Below are 14634 nucleotides of genomic sequence, written 5' to 3'. Positions count from 1 at the left end.
AGATTTGAGAACTTCCAGAAAAAGTTTTTAGCAAGAAGATGAAGAAGATGAAGTCCGTCGAGAGAGTTCAGACAACGTGAAGACTATATTTGGAAGAATTGGGGGGTTTTTATACCTCCAAATTTCAAAAGTTATTGAAATCACTTTAATTATAGCTGTTAAAGTTAAAAACCCTTGGGTTTTTACCTTTAACAACTAGAATTAAAAAAAATCAAAATTAAATTATTTTTGGGAAAAAAGGAACATTTAATGCATTGCAGGTCCATGATCACACGCCGACTGATCGTTGGGTGAGGGTGGTTTATCAGTTGTGCAAAATGGGGAAGTGGAAACGGATTAGACATCAAACGGCAGTGAGGCATGACATGTTAAGGAAAAATATTTCTTAAAAAGATTACGTTTATGGAAAAACGATTTATTTGTTTTTTATCTAAAAAAAGGGACCTGACTGAGGAAAGTCATTTGAAAAGGATTAAAATATCATGTGCGATAAAACGAATGTTTGAAGAATGTTTTTATTAAAGTCCATTAAGTAGCACACAATATTATTTAAGGAATTTATGAAGGGATGATAGAAGGTTCATTTATTCGTATCTACGGTAGCATGTAATGCTTCTGCGGTAGCTGAAATACAAACTAGATCATGAATATTAGAAATAAAATAAATAAGGTGACCCGTAGAGTATATAGAACATATGTGACTTCAGTGTACAAGACGTATTGAAGAGCATATATGTAGTACATACTATGTTAGTTATTCTAGAAATGGACGGCATTGGATGAAATGCTTCAAGAGTTCGTTTTGAAAAGAAAAGAAGCCATTCATACACAACCGAAGACCTAGAGGGGTTTGCAGTACTTATCCTTTCAAGAAAAATTGTGGATTAGGATTCATCATCACTAAAATTTCCAAAAATCCATTTAACTTTGTAGCATTGAGTGCCTTAGTAAAAACATCAGCTATTTCTTCATGAGTAGGCACACAAACGAGTTTAATGTTACCTTTAGGAATGTGGTCCTTGATGAAATGGTACCAGAGTTCTATGTGTTTTGTCTTCGAGTGACGAATAGGATTATGAAAAATCGCTATTGCACTCTCTGAATCACAATAGATAGGCACCCACAACATCCTGTAACCCTAGTCCATAAGTTGAGTCTTCATCCAAAGGACTTGGGAACAACAGCTGGCTGCAGCCACATATTCCGCCTCTACGGTAGACAAGAAACACAATTTTTTTCCTTGAAGACCAGCTAACTAATCTTCCTCCTAAGAACTGGAATCCACCCGAAGTGCTTTTATGATCTAATCTGCACCTAACATGATCTGCATTTGTGAATGCTTGAAGATTGAAATCATTTCCCACATGGTACTAGAGGCCCAGTGCCTTACTTCCCTTTAGATATCTAAGTATTTGCTTGACTGCGTTCATGTGAGATACTTTAGGGTTAGCTTGGTAATGATCAAATAAACCGGTTGCAAATACAATATATGGTCGGATAGTAGTGAGGTACATCAACGACCTAATCATTCCTCGATAGGTTTTGTGGTCAACTGACTCTCCGGTAGGGTCAGCTGAGATCTTATACACAAAGGCCATTAGGATCTTAGCTGAGGAGCAATTATCCATTGAAAATTTCTTTAACAACTCAGTGGTATATTTTTCTTGATGAATGAATATCCCTTGAGGGACCTGTTTAACCTGAAGTCCTAGAAAGAAGTTGATCTTTGTATTCATGCTCATTTGAAACATTCTTGTCATGAGTCATGCAAAATCATCCATCATACCCTGATTTGTTGATCCGAAAATGATATCATCCACACACACACACACACACACACATATATATATATATATATATATATTTGAACAAGCATCAACTGATTGTCATTTGCTCGTCTAAATAACGTGGGATCAATCACACCTCTTTTGTATCATGAGGTGACAAGAAACTCAAAGAGAGTCTCATACCATGCTCTAGGTGCATGCTTAAGACTATATATTGATTTCTCCAGCTTGTAGTAGTGATTTGGAAATTCTAGACTTTCAAAGCCTGGAGGTTGTTATAGGTAAACTTCCTCTTTCAATTCTCCATTGAAAAAGGCACTTTTTACATCCATTTGATCAACTTTGATGTTTTTGTGACAATCATACATTAAGAAGATGGGTATTGCTTCCATTCTTGCTACAAGGGCATATGTTTCATCGTAGTCAACACCTTCAAGTTGATTATACCCGTTGCCGACTAGCTGAGCTTTCTTTCTTACCACCACACCAGATTCATCTAGCTTTTTCTTATACACCCATCTTGTACCGAAGATTGTGTGACCTTTTGGCTTCGGTACTAATTTCCAAACTTTATTTCTTTCAAACTTAGCAAGTTCCTCTTGCATTGCAATGATCCAATCGGGCTCCATAAGCTCTTTTTTGTTGTTGTGGGCTCGACCAAAGACATGAATGCCGCATAATGACAATCGTTATTTAAATCACTAGAGGATCGAGTTTGAATACCTGCGGTTGAGTTGCCGATGATTTGACCCGGTGGGTGATCTCTTGTCCAAACATGTAGTCGGGATTGCTGATGGTCTGTGGTTGTGGTCAAGGGAATGTCCTTTACTTTTAAGGACTCTGCAGTTGGTGAAGTTAGTCCCCCCTCGATTTGAGAACAACCAGCAGATGAGTTTTGGTTTATTGAAATGGGGTATGCGGTAGGTAAAGGAAGTTCCCCCCTAGACAAGTGACGTTGTTTCCCCTGAATTAATGAGTGATGAAAAATCCTTGAGTCACTTCTTGTATCAATGTTTTCGATTTCTTCCTTAGAGTCTTCAGAAACAGTTGATCGAATGGTCGGTTTGCGGTTGGGCACTAGAGCATTATCTTCAAGTACTAGAACCTCTGCGGTTGTTACTTACAAAGGAACTGGTCTTTCCCCCTAAACCAAAGAGGTGGAAGTATTGAATGACATTCCATCATACAAGATAGCTCCATATACTACTGCATGTTGTTGCTATGTTACCGAAGACACCAAGATTTCTGACAGGTGAGCTGTCTCTGCAGGATCGAAGAGATCATCATAGTTAACTTCAACTATGTTCAAAGGACCCAAGGATGTAGGGATATCACTTTCCATAATATACTTTGTTTCGGTGGAAGGAGCAGTGCTGTAGACGTAATAGTCATCAAACTTAACATCAAAACTTTCGACTATTAGTATGTTACGTCTCATAAGAACCATGTATCCGAATTTGTTGGTGGATTAACCCAGGAATATGCCTTCATCAGACTTCGGTGCAAATTTGTTAAGATGATCCTTGTTGTTGATCACAAAACATCTGCACCCAAAAATATGAAAGAAACGGATATTGGGTTTGCGGTTGTTAAGACCTTCATAGGGAGTCTTGTTAAGCCATTTTTAAATGATGCTTCTATTTTGAACAAAGCATGCAGTTGCCACTGCTTCCGCCCATAATTAGAGAGGAAGGTTGTCAAAGTTCAACATTGATCTAGCTGCTTCGACCAATGTGCGATTTCTTCGCTCTACTACTCCATTTTGTTGTGGTGTGTAGGGTGCCGAGAAGTTGTGGCTGATGCCCTTTGAAACCAGGAAGTTATTTAAGAGTTGATTAGTGAATTCACTCCCATTGTCACTTCTTATCCTTCTAATTGGTAGCTTGATTTGGAGCTCTATTTCCTTGATGAAGTCGATCATGATCAGCGGTGTGTCTGATTTGAGTCTCAAGAAGAAGACCCAAGTGAAGCGAGTAAAGTCTTTAACTATAACAAGAATATATTTCTTGTGATGAAGACTGGATACGGAAGATGGTCACCAGAGATCAATGTGAAGTAACTCTAATGGTTCAACAATTAAAGAATCAACAATCAGGGGATGACAACCCTTCGTTTGTTTTCCACACTCACAGGTTGGGCATAGCATATCATTGTTGTACTTCAAGATTGGTAGTCCACAGACTAAATCTTCTGTGACCAAGTTGTTGATGTACCTGAAGTCATGTAACATCCCAAAAATATACTCCAAAACTTTCATTTTTAAATCATTTAACAAACCATAATTTTCAAATCATTTCTTTCATAAACACAAGTTGCTTTATCAAAACATGCTTATTTTATCAGAGTAAAACATCCCATGCTAAACTTGTTGGTGTGTGCGACGCTATCATCCCGAGCTTTTCCCTCCGCTACCGGAAGTACCTAAAACCCAAACTGAAAACCATAAGCACGAAGTTTAGTGAGTTCCCCATACTATCACATACCATACATATAACCACATACTAGGCCCCCGCCCGCTGCATGGGGACTTGCCCGACATCGGACTCGATTTGGCATCGGTCCCCGCCTGGCATCGAGCCCCGCTTGGTATACAGATCTGTATCTCTTAGGCCCCGCCTGTATCTGGGCCTCACCCGCTATACACATACAAACATATAACATACTAGCACGTAAAGAAAACATACTCTACTGTACTTCTGTTTTAAGGCCTCGCCTAACTTGGGTCGGGCCCCTGTTCCGCTACTGATGAGCTATGGAACCCCGTCCATACTCCTGCTGTTAGTGAGATTCAGGCCCCCGCCCACACTCACTTCCCTCCTAATATGGGCCTCGCCCATACTCTTCTAATATGGAGATATGGAACCCCATCTATACTTAGCTAGTGATGAGATACAAGACCTCGCCCACACCCACTTCCCTACACAACACATACAAGTATCACAAAGACAACAAGTATAATCTAACATGCACATATAAATCTTCATTGGGCTTGCCATGGCATTGGACCCCAGTTCGGAACATACTACCATATAAACATACTTCGGGCTTGCCCCGACATCGGACCATGGTCCGGAACCTATCGTACCGACACATGCAAGAATCACAAAGACCTCTAGCATACTAACATTCCTCGGGCCTCGCCCGACATCGGATCGTGATCCGGAACATATAACATACAATGCCTAGGGCTAACCCCCAGGTCTTCCTACTATACACAAAGATAATGGGCCGACATTGTGGCCTTATGTGACATCCCCATTTTCACTGCCAGAAAATACCGATTTTGTTTATGCTTTCTTTAAAAATCAGAGTAACATTTTAAATAAAAGTGTTGCGGAATTTGTCCCAAAACAAAATATGATAAAGATATATCAAAAGCATTTCCATATAAATGTATTTCATTAAAAAGACTCGGGATGTCATGTTTGATACACATCATAAGCATAAACTATACATCATAGGCCTTACTACATTATTCTGTATTTACAGGCCTAAAATCCCTTAATCTCTCATCCCAAGACATCACATCTATGCTCATGCGCCACTACCTCTAATACAAGAAACTGAGTGGGTCAGGCTTGGGAGCCTGGTGAGCACATAGGGTTTTCAACCCACAATAAATAAGTTTATAAACTTTATCAATCAACAATAACCCGATTACCCATTCCCGTTATCCTCTCATTACGTCCCTAAACACCTATCATAAGGGACATAGCCTAAGGATCATCATCGGGATGGACACTACTGCTAAGGGGATTCCTTAGCAGTAAATGTCCTTAAGGCAACCATGTGGGGGATGGAGTACACCTGGTGAGCACACAGTTCAAATAAACACACAGTTCAAATAAACACCTACAGGTTGCGAGCCTACTAGTGTTCCACTGGACTGTCTAGAATGGTCCGTGGTCGTCATCTATACTCCGCTAGATGACTGGATCATCAATAACATCTATAACGAGGCCTCTCATTATTTTATTTTGTCACACAACAACTATTACATCTACCCATGTTTTTACCCAACACATTTTGTAGATATAAAATACGTATACAGTTTAAACTTTTAAAACATGTATAAATACTTTTCATCAAACATAGACAGCAAGTATTCAGGCAATATGCACACACAACACGTAAATTATATAATAAATACTTCATATCTATGTGTAAGATGAAAGGGACAATGCACTCACCTGAAAGGTGGTGACTCAGCACTCGGACAACGCTTCAATACTTTCAAAACAATTTTCCTTTGATAAAACCTAGTATCAATACCACTAGGGTTTAGTCTAACGATAACCGCGACTATTTAATAGTCTGACTATTATATAAGCGTTTAAAAACACTCAATATAACTCATAATAATAGCCCAAATAATTATTTTAAGGACCTAATAACATTACTATAATTATTTGAAAGCTATATTAAAAATTGCATAAGCGTAGCTCACTTATAGTGGATTTCAAAGAAAACCGGGCTTTGCTCGAAGCAGCATTTCCGAAAACGAAAGACCCTTTTTCTCGGGACTCCGGGAGCCTCAGGGCTTCCTTAGGGTGCTAGGGGATCACCTAGGCTTAGGGGATTGTTAAAACCCTTAGAGAGAGAAAGTAATTTAGAGAGAGAAAGAAAACGGTATGAAAAACTCGGAGACCCTCGCAGGTATTTATAGGCGCGAAGCCTCTCGGATTACGATGGGCGTCAGCAGTCTACGCGGGGCATAGGCTTCGGATAAGGGTGCCACCTCGGACCAGCTGTCTCGCACTCCGGAAGAGGATAAGGACCGAAGGTATGCTGGGCGTACCAACCTCGGATGTGGGGCGTAATAGCAAAGGGAGGCGTGTTCGAATCCGAAGCGTTCACTGATCAACGATGGACGGCCCACAACGCGCCAAGTCACCAAGTTCTTATCAGCCTTCGCAAATTCGACCATAAACTTTAAAAATTTGTAACTTTTGCGTACGAGCTTCGTTTTTGACATTCTTTATATCCACGCGAAGGTGGGAACGTACTCTACAACTTTTGTTTAGACTCTGTTGGTTAATTTTGACTTTATTTTAAAAGTTATATTATTAACAGGCCGGGACAGGATTGGTCCGTTAAAAAATCATAACTTCTTCATCCGACGTTCGTTTTCGTCCGTATTTTTATCGTTACGCTAAAATTAACGAGATCTTCGATTCTCGTTTAGGTTGTGTCGGTTAAAAACCACTCGATCTAATATTCGAATTTCGGGCTGTATACTGCTAAGCCGAAACTTCGAAAGATCATAACTACCTCATACGAAGTCAGATTTGGGCGTTTTTTTATGGAAACTCTCGGTTTAACGTATTCCACGATTTTCATTCAGATCGCTACAGCTAAAACTCGCTCTATCGTAAATTCACTATTTACGCTTCCCGGTATCGTGCCGGTTTCATCACGAAACTTCGACGAGTCATAATTTCTTCGTTATAACTCGGATTTCGACGTTCTTTATATCCCCGGAATCCTTGTTTCGACCACTATAACTTTATATAAAGAAATAGGGCTTATCTCACACTATAATTTTGACGCTTATTTTAATCTTTTAGTTATTAAATATTTATAAATACATAATAAGCATAAAAAATCACATAATTCACATAATACTCAAATATTTCATCTTTATTACTTGCGAATGAGTTACAATAGTTGACCTAGACTATTACATCGTTTAAAATGCTTAGCCCCGAAACCCGGGCGTTACAATTCTCTCCCCCTTAGGATGATTCCGTCCCGAAATCATGCATCAACAAACAGATGTGGATAGCGACTCATCATGTCATCCTCTGTTTCCTAAGTGAGATTCGACCCATTCGAATGTTTCCATCGGACTAGCACTAAGTCGACCATCTTTCATCGTAACTTCTTAGTCTTACGGTCAACAATTGCCTCAGGCTCTTCGATCAGTCTTTTATTCTCATCCATTCTTAACTCTGAGATTGGAATTATATCGGGAACTTCTCCCGTGAATTTCCTAAGATAGCACACACCAAGGTGTTATGAATACAATCGAGTTCTTTGGGCAATTCCAGCTTGTAAGCTTGGTTCCCAATCTTTTGAAGAACTTTGAACGGTACAATAAACCTTGGACTCAACTTCCCTCGTTTCCTGAATCTTATAAGTCCCTTCCACGGTGAGACTTTAAGTAAAACGGAATCCCCAACATCAAAAGTCATTGGTCGTCTTTTCTTGTCTGCATAGCTCTTTTGACGATCCTAAGCTGCTAACATCCTTTCCCTAATCACTTTCAACTCCTCAGCAGTCTCATGGACTATCTCGGGGCCCATAAACTGCTTCTCTCTGGCTTCAAGGAAACAAGACGGCGTTCGACACTTCTGTCTGTACAAAACTTGATAAGGTGCCATCTTGATGCTCGAGTGGAAACTATTGCTGTATGAAAATTCTACCAGAGGTAAGTGCTCGTCCCAGTTCCCTTGGAACTCGAGGGTACAAGCTCTCAGCATATCTTCCAGTGTCTGAATCATTCTTTCGCTCTGACCATCAGTTTGCGGATGGTAAGCCGTACTCAAACATAATTTCGTACCCAATTCTTCTTGCAGACTCCTCCAAAAATTTGACGTGAAACGACTATCACGATCTGATACAATTGTAAGAGGAACACCGTGAAATCTTACAATTTCCTTCATGTAAGAATTTGTGAGCTTATCCATAGACCACTTCTCGTTGGCTGCTATGAAGTGTGCACTCTTGGTGAAACGATCCACGACTACCCAAATCATGTTGTGTCCGTTCTTCGTCCTGGGCAGTTTAGTCACAAAATCCATGGTGATGTCTTCCCATTTACCCATTGGTACAGGTAAAGGTTCCAAACTCCCATACGGTTTCTAATGTTGTGCTGTAATTCTTGCACATGTTACACACTCAGCCACATACTTCGCAACATCGAGCTTCATCGTTGGACACCAGTAATAGGGTTTTAGGTCCCTATACATTTTAGTGCTACCGGGATGAATCGAGTACATGGTCTTGTGTGCTTCTTCCATCAGAAGATCTCTTATTCCTCCCGTATTAGGTACGCAAATCCGATCTTGGAATACCTTCAGTCATTAACTGTTTGTACCGAACACTAACGTTTTGCCCAAACGTTCTTCTTCTCGGTCATTCTTTTCTAAGGCTTCTTCTTGTGCTTTCCTGATGCTTTCCACAATCGTCGAGACGACTTCAATTCTCAACGCTCTTGGCCTTTTCCTTTCAAGGTTGACTTTCCGATTGAGAGCATCAGCGACAACATTTGCTCTACCGGGGTGGTAGAGTATCTCAGATTCGTAGTCCTTGAGTAGCTCTAGCCAGCTTCGTTGCCTCGTGTTCAATTCTTTCTGATTAAAGAGATACCAGAGACTCTTATGATCAGTGAAAAGCTTGCACTTCGTGCCGTACAGGTACTGCCTCCATATCTTTAGTGCGAAAACTACTGCTGCCAACTCCAAATCGTGAGTGGGGTAGTTCTTTTCATGCTCTTTCAATTGTTAAGATGCATATGCTATCACCTTTTCTCTTTGGGTCAGAACACAACCCAAACCGACTCCAGATGCGTCACTGTAAACCGCGAAGTCTTCAACTCCATCGGGTAGAGAAAGTATCGGTGCTTCGCATAACTTCTTCTTTAGCTTCTCTAATGCCTCTTCGTGTTTCTCACTCCATGTATATGTGGCTCCTTTGTGGGTCAAAGCTGTCAAGGGAGAAGCTATCGAAGAAAAGCCTTGGATAAACCGTCGGTAATATCCAGCTAATCCTAGAAAGCTTCGAATCTCTATGGGACTTTTCGGACGTTCCCACTTTATTACAGCTTTGTTTTTTGCTGGGTCAACCATTATTCCCTCCTGGTTAACCACATGACCTAAGAATTGGACTTCTCGGATCCAAAAATCACACTTGGAGAACTTTTCATAAAGCTTCTCCTTCTTCATCACTTCTAATACTTCTCGTAGATGCTTGCCATGCTCCTCTTGGCTTTTTGAGTAGATCAAAATGTCGTCGATGAACACTATCACATATTTATTGAGGAATGGTTTACAAACTCTATTCATCAAATCCATGAATGCAGCTGGAGCATTGGTTAGTCCAAACGACATAACCAATAACTCGTAGTGTCCATATCTCATTCTGAATGCAGTCTTCTCAATATCCTGATCTCTCACTTTCAGCTGATGATATCCTAACCTAAGATCGATCTTTGAGAAGTAGCTCGAACCTTGCAGCTGATCGAATAGGTTGTCAATCCTTGGCAATGGATACTTGTTCTTCACCGTTGCCTTGTTCAGCTCTCGGTAGTCTATACACATTCGCATGATTCCGTCCTTCTTTACGAATAACACTGGAGCTCCCCAGGGTGATGAACTAGGTCGAATGAAACCCTTGTCCAACAGCTCCTGAAGTTGCGTCATAAGCTCCTTCATCTCCGTCGGTGCTAATCGATAAGGTGCCTTTGCGATCGGTGTTGTAGCTGGTAACAAGTCTATCTGAAACTCCACTTGCTATCAGGTGCAAATCCGGGAAGATCTTCGGGAAAGACTTCTGGATAATCACATACGACCGGTATATTCTGCACCTTCTTCTTTTCCTTCTTAGCATCAATCACAAATGCCAAATATGATGCACATCCTTTGGATAAACATTTTCTGGCTTTCATCAGGGAGATGATTCTAGAATTCACTCTACGTTTGTCCCCATACACAATAAATGACTCCTTTCCAGGGGGATTTACCCTAACTATCTTCTTTCGACATAATATCTCGGCATCGTTGGCGCTAAGCCAATCCATACCCAAAATGATGTCGAAACCGTTTAACTCTATGGGTAATAGCTCTTTGTGGAATTCGTTTCTGTTTAGGTCGATGACTACGTTCTTAATACGATTACTAACAGGTACGAACTTGCCACTGGCAACTTCTACAATCAGGGCATTATCAAGTTTGTCTACAGGTAATGCTAGTTTTCCACCAAATTTACACGACACAAAGGAGTAGTTGGCTCTGGAATCAAATAGTATATTGGCAAGCAAACCATTTACAAGAAAGGTACATGAAGCGACATCTGTTGCCTCCTTTGCAGCCTCGAGCGTCATCTGGAAGACTCTCACCTTCGGTTTCGGTGGAATTTTGGGCCTTCCCACATCATTCTTCTTTGGGAAATCCTTAGCAATATGCCTGTTAAGCGTGTGAAACCCAACAAATAAAGGGTACAAATGACTCCTTAAACACTATTACTATGCACTAATAATGTAGTACAAGGTAAGTAGGGTCGATCCACAGAGACACGGGACAAGTGTTTATACCTTTTTGCTTAAGGTACAAAAATGGTCACAAAATGGGGGGAATTTATAAGCAATAATTAAACTATAGAATAAAGCAATAAGTAAATGATTGATTTAATGAAGTAGATTCAAGATTTGTAAGGACTCCAACTCCATGCAAGACAAATTAGCAATGTGATTCCAAGGATGAAATGATATTTGTTCAATTCTATCTAAATTGGTACATGGAAATGCTAACAAGATCTAGCACCTCCCATTCACCACATTGATTAACCAAAATAAGCTCTTTGATTAATCCTAACCTTACCAATCTAATCTAAACAAGCTCTTAGAATTAGGTTGAAAGATTGCATTAAACTTTATGTGAATGTTCCCAAAAACACTCAATACTCCTCATAAGCTCGGGAGCATAAGAATGTGTGAATAAGATTTACACTAAATTCGTTCAATAGAAATCAATTTAGTGCTTGTTACCTAGTCCATTTTACAAAACAATTATGGATTTTGTAATTAGATAACTTGAATGATCTAACCCTTATTCAAATGGCCAATAAGAATCACAATTAGAATCAAACATTCGATCGAAACAAAATCAAATTTACTAGATAGAAAATTGAAAGAAAACATCAAGTCATATGATTGAAATCACAACTAGAAGTCAAGACATAAAGTTGGAGAATCTAGGGTTCTAGCCACTCATTACTAGAACAAGATCACAAATCTAGAAAATGAAATTAAAGTTCTTACAAAATGAAATCAAATGTTCCCAAGTGCTAATCAACTTCAAAATCCTCAAGAAAATCGCCTGCTCTACTCCAAAAGTCGACCCCCTTAGTAAAAAGTCGGTTCCCCCCCTTTAAGAATGGTGAAAAACTGCTTTAAAACTCACGTTTACGTTTACACGGCCTGCGTAAATTAACACTGTCATTTACACGGCCCGCGTAAACGCAAAAATATACTGCGCAGAAATCTACATTTACACGGCCTGCGTAAACGCAAGGCTTGCATTTACATGGCTGTGTAAATCTCTATAAAGCCAAAATCTTCATTTATTTGATATCTTGCTCCTCGTTGCTCCGCAAGTGCTGGAATTTTGTCTGCAACTTTTATTTACCTCCTCCAACAATATCCTACCTCCAAAAGTCCCTGAAATATCACAAAAGTATTTGAATGAAATTGTATCATGAAAAATCCCAAAAAACATGCAAAATGCATGAGTTTTAGCCTATATGCAATGTACTTTTATGAAATAAAACTACAAAATGGGTACATGAAATGCACCTAACAAATCTCCCCAAGCTTAAACCTTTCTTGTCCTCAAGAAAGAACAAGAAAATTTAAATCGGAGAAAATAAAATAAAAGAGAAGAAAAGAAAATCAAAGTTAAACTTTTTTTTTGAAACTTGATGCAAGAAATCAAAGCAAACATGAAAAAATATATCCAACCCAATTAACCCTGTTTTGTACCATAGTTGAGAATATACCTGTCGTGCCTTGAGTCAACTTAGCTTTAGTCTCAAAATATTATATAACAATAGAAATAAGACCTTATCCACTCCCTTATACAACTCAACAGAATCAAAGATCACCACACTTGTTACCTCTCAATATTAGCAAGTCAATTAATAGAACAAATTATGGTCTTACTCTCGTGAAATTGTATGTGACAAAACATGCTCAATCATCTTTGTTTCATAAAATATAACAATGTCTGATTCCAACTATCTGTTGGTCAACAACAATATTTTTCTGAAAAATCTTTTCTAAAAATTCCCTAATATTTACCCAAATTGGTTACAAGATTCAAACCACTTACACGAGTCAAAGTAATTAACATTCAGTCCCAATGTCATAAGTTCAAATCCAAGTCCAAGGGAATCTTTTGGCAGCCAAATATTTTTCCTAAACCTATTATTCAATAAAGATATAAACACAAATATATACAAACTTCCTAATTACAATTGCCTAAAATAAAGCTCATGGCTTTCTTTGAAATCCGTGTAGCGGGCTTCCAACCGACACATTGAGATCAAATGACCTTAGTGTGCTAGATTTAAAAGGATCCCTCAGGTTTACTCGCCCAAACCTCAAAGGCCACATATTAGCTTTATTTGGTTATTAAGTTCATGACTTTCTATGGAACCCGTGTAGCGAACTTTCAACCCAATTAGTCCCAAACAATTTAGTTTTAGGCGATTAGGTGTAGAACACCCCTCAGAGTTTACTTGTTCGAGTTCCAAAGGTCACAGATTAACTTAATAACAATTATTATTATTATTTTTTTTTAATTCAGACATATTCACTAACTAAGATAACACATAACACTCTAGTTAATTTATTTATTTGGCCTATTTCTTTATATTTTCGTCCTTGACTTTTTCTATTACCATGAGGGGCTTCTAGACATTTTTTGGGGGACTAAAGCTAACATGCAATGATCCGTAATTATAATTGGAAATTGTGTCCCCAAGCATGGTATATAAAAGGGAATGAGTAGAAAGGACTTTTTAGAGCGCTGGAAGGCTCGGGACATTGAAATTTTGTATTCTTTTTATGAATTTTTGAATTTGGCATTTTGAGTTCAATTGAGCATTTACTACTCATAAGATCAATCATACGTTCCAAAGAACTGACTCATACCTACTGTTATGCTCCAATGTTGACAATCTTCTCACTTTCTATTTTGCACGAGTAGCTTCGGGAGGTGTGTTCGTGTGCGATTAACTTGCTTTTAGATTTTTCAATAAAAAGAGCAAGTCAATATCAAGGCACATGACTCACTTACTAGCTCAACTGTTTTGAAAAGATTCGATTGCTTCGGATTGGATCAATTTTTTTTTGTTTTTCAACAAATGAATGCACTGCAAAAATTTAGATGCAAAATGCAAAGAATAATAAAAAAACAGAATGAAAATCTTTTTGGCTTTTGAAAAAAAAAATTCTATGCAGAAAAATGAAAAATAAAAATAATGCAATATGTACAAAAGTACATGCAACAAGATTTATGCATGGATGGATGCCCCTCCCCAAGCTTAAAATATAGCATCGTCCTCGATGCTTGGAGAGAGGCATAGCCGGCCTATTAAGAGTAGGATGGTGGAGGATGGTAGCTGGGTTGGGAATGGGTCCAAAACAGTCAAAGATGCATACCAATTGAATTTTAAAGCAAAATATGAATGACTAAAGATATGTAAAGAATTTACCAAATCGTTCTTGGAGCCTTGCAATTATGGTAAGAACCTCCTCTTCATCCTCCCTAAGCTATCCGTGAAGTATTTTTGGAGCCGGAGATTCATTTTCTAGGCATAAAAAATAAGTTTAAAACCAATTGGGACATTAAAAAAAATTGAAATTTACTAAAGACTTAAAAGTTTTAAAAGAAAGGAAACAAATAACCCCAGGTTGCCTCCTGGTTAGCTGCCCTTGTTTTAAGTCGTTGGCTCGACTTGTCCCTTGAATGCGCTTTGTACTAAGTAGGTGGGCCTTTACAACACATTAACCTTCTCGCCACTTCCTTTAATTGAAAACTTATCTTCTACCTGACTTTTTTTTTGA

General features: G+C 38.9%; 1 pseudogene; it reads right to left on the bottom strand.

Annotated features, from left to right (window-relative positions):
* Nucleotides 1-2062: 2062 nt before the first annotated feature.
* On the bottom strand, nt 2063-2416 carry LOC145095260 (putative mitochondrial protein AtMg00820 pseudogene; annotated as a pseudogene).
* Nucleotides 2417-14634: the final 12218 nt, after the last annotated feature.

Source organism: Lactuca serriola, chromosome 3 (assembly GCF_051521515.1).
Source record: "Lactuca serriola cultivar US96UC23 chromosome 3, Lser_US96UC23_V15, whole genome shotgun sequence".
NCBI lineage: Eukaryota > Viridiplantae > Streptophyta > Magnoliopsida > Asterales > Asteraceae > Lactuca > Lactuca serriola.
Note: the sequence above shows the minus strand (reverse complement) of the source record. Positions and strands in the feature narration are given on the sequence as shown.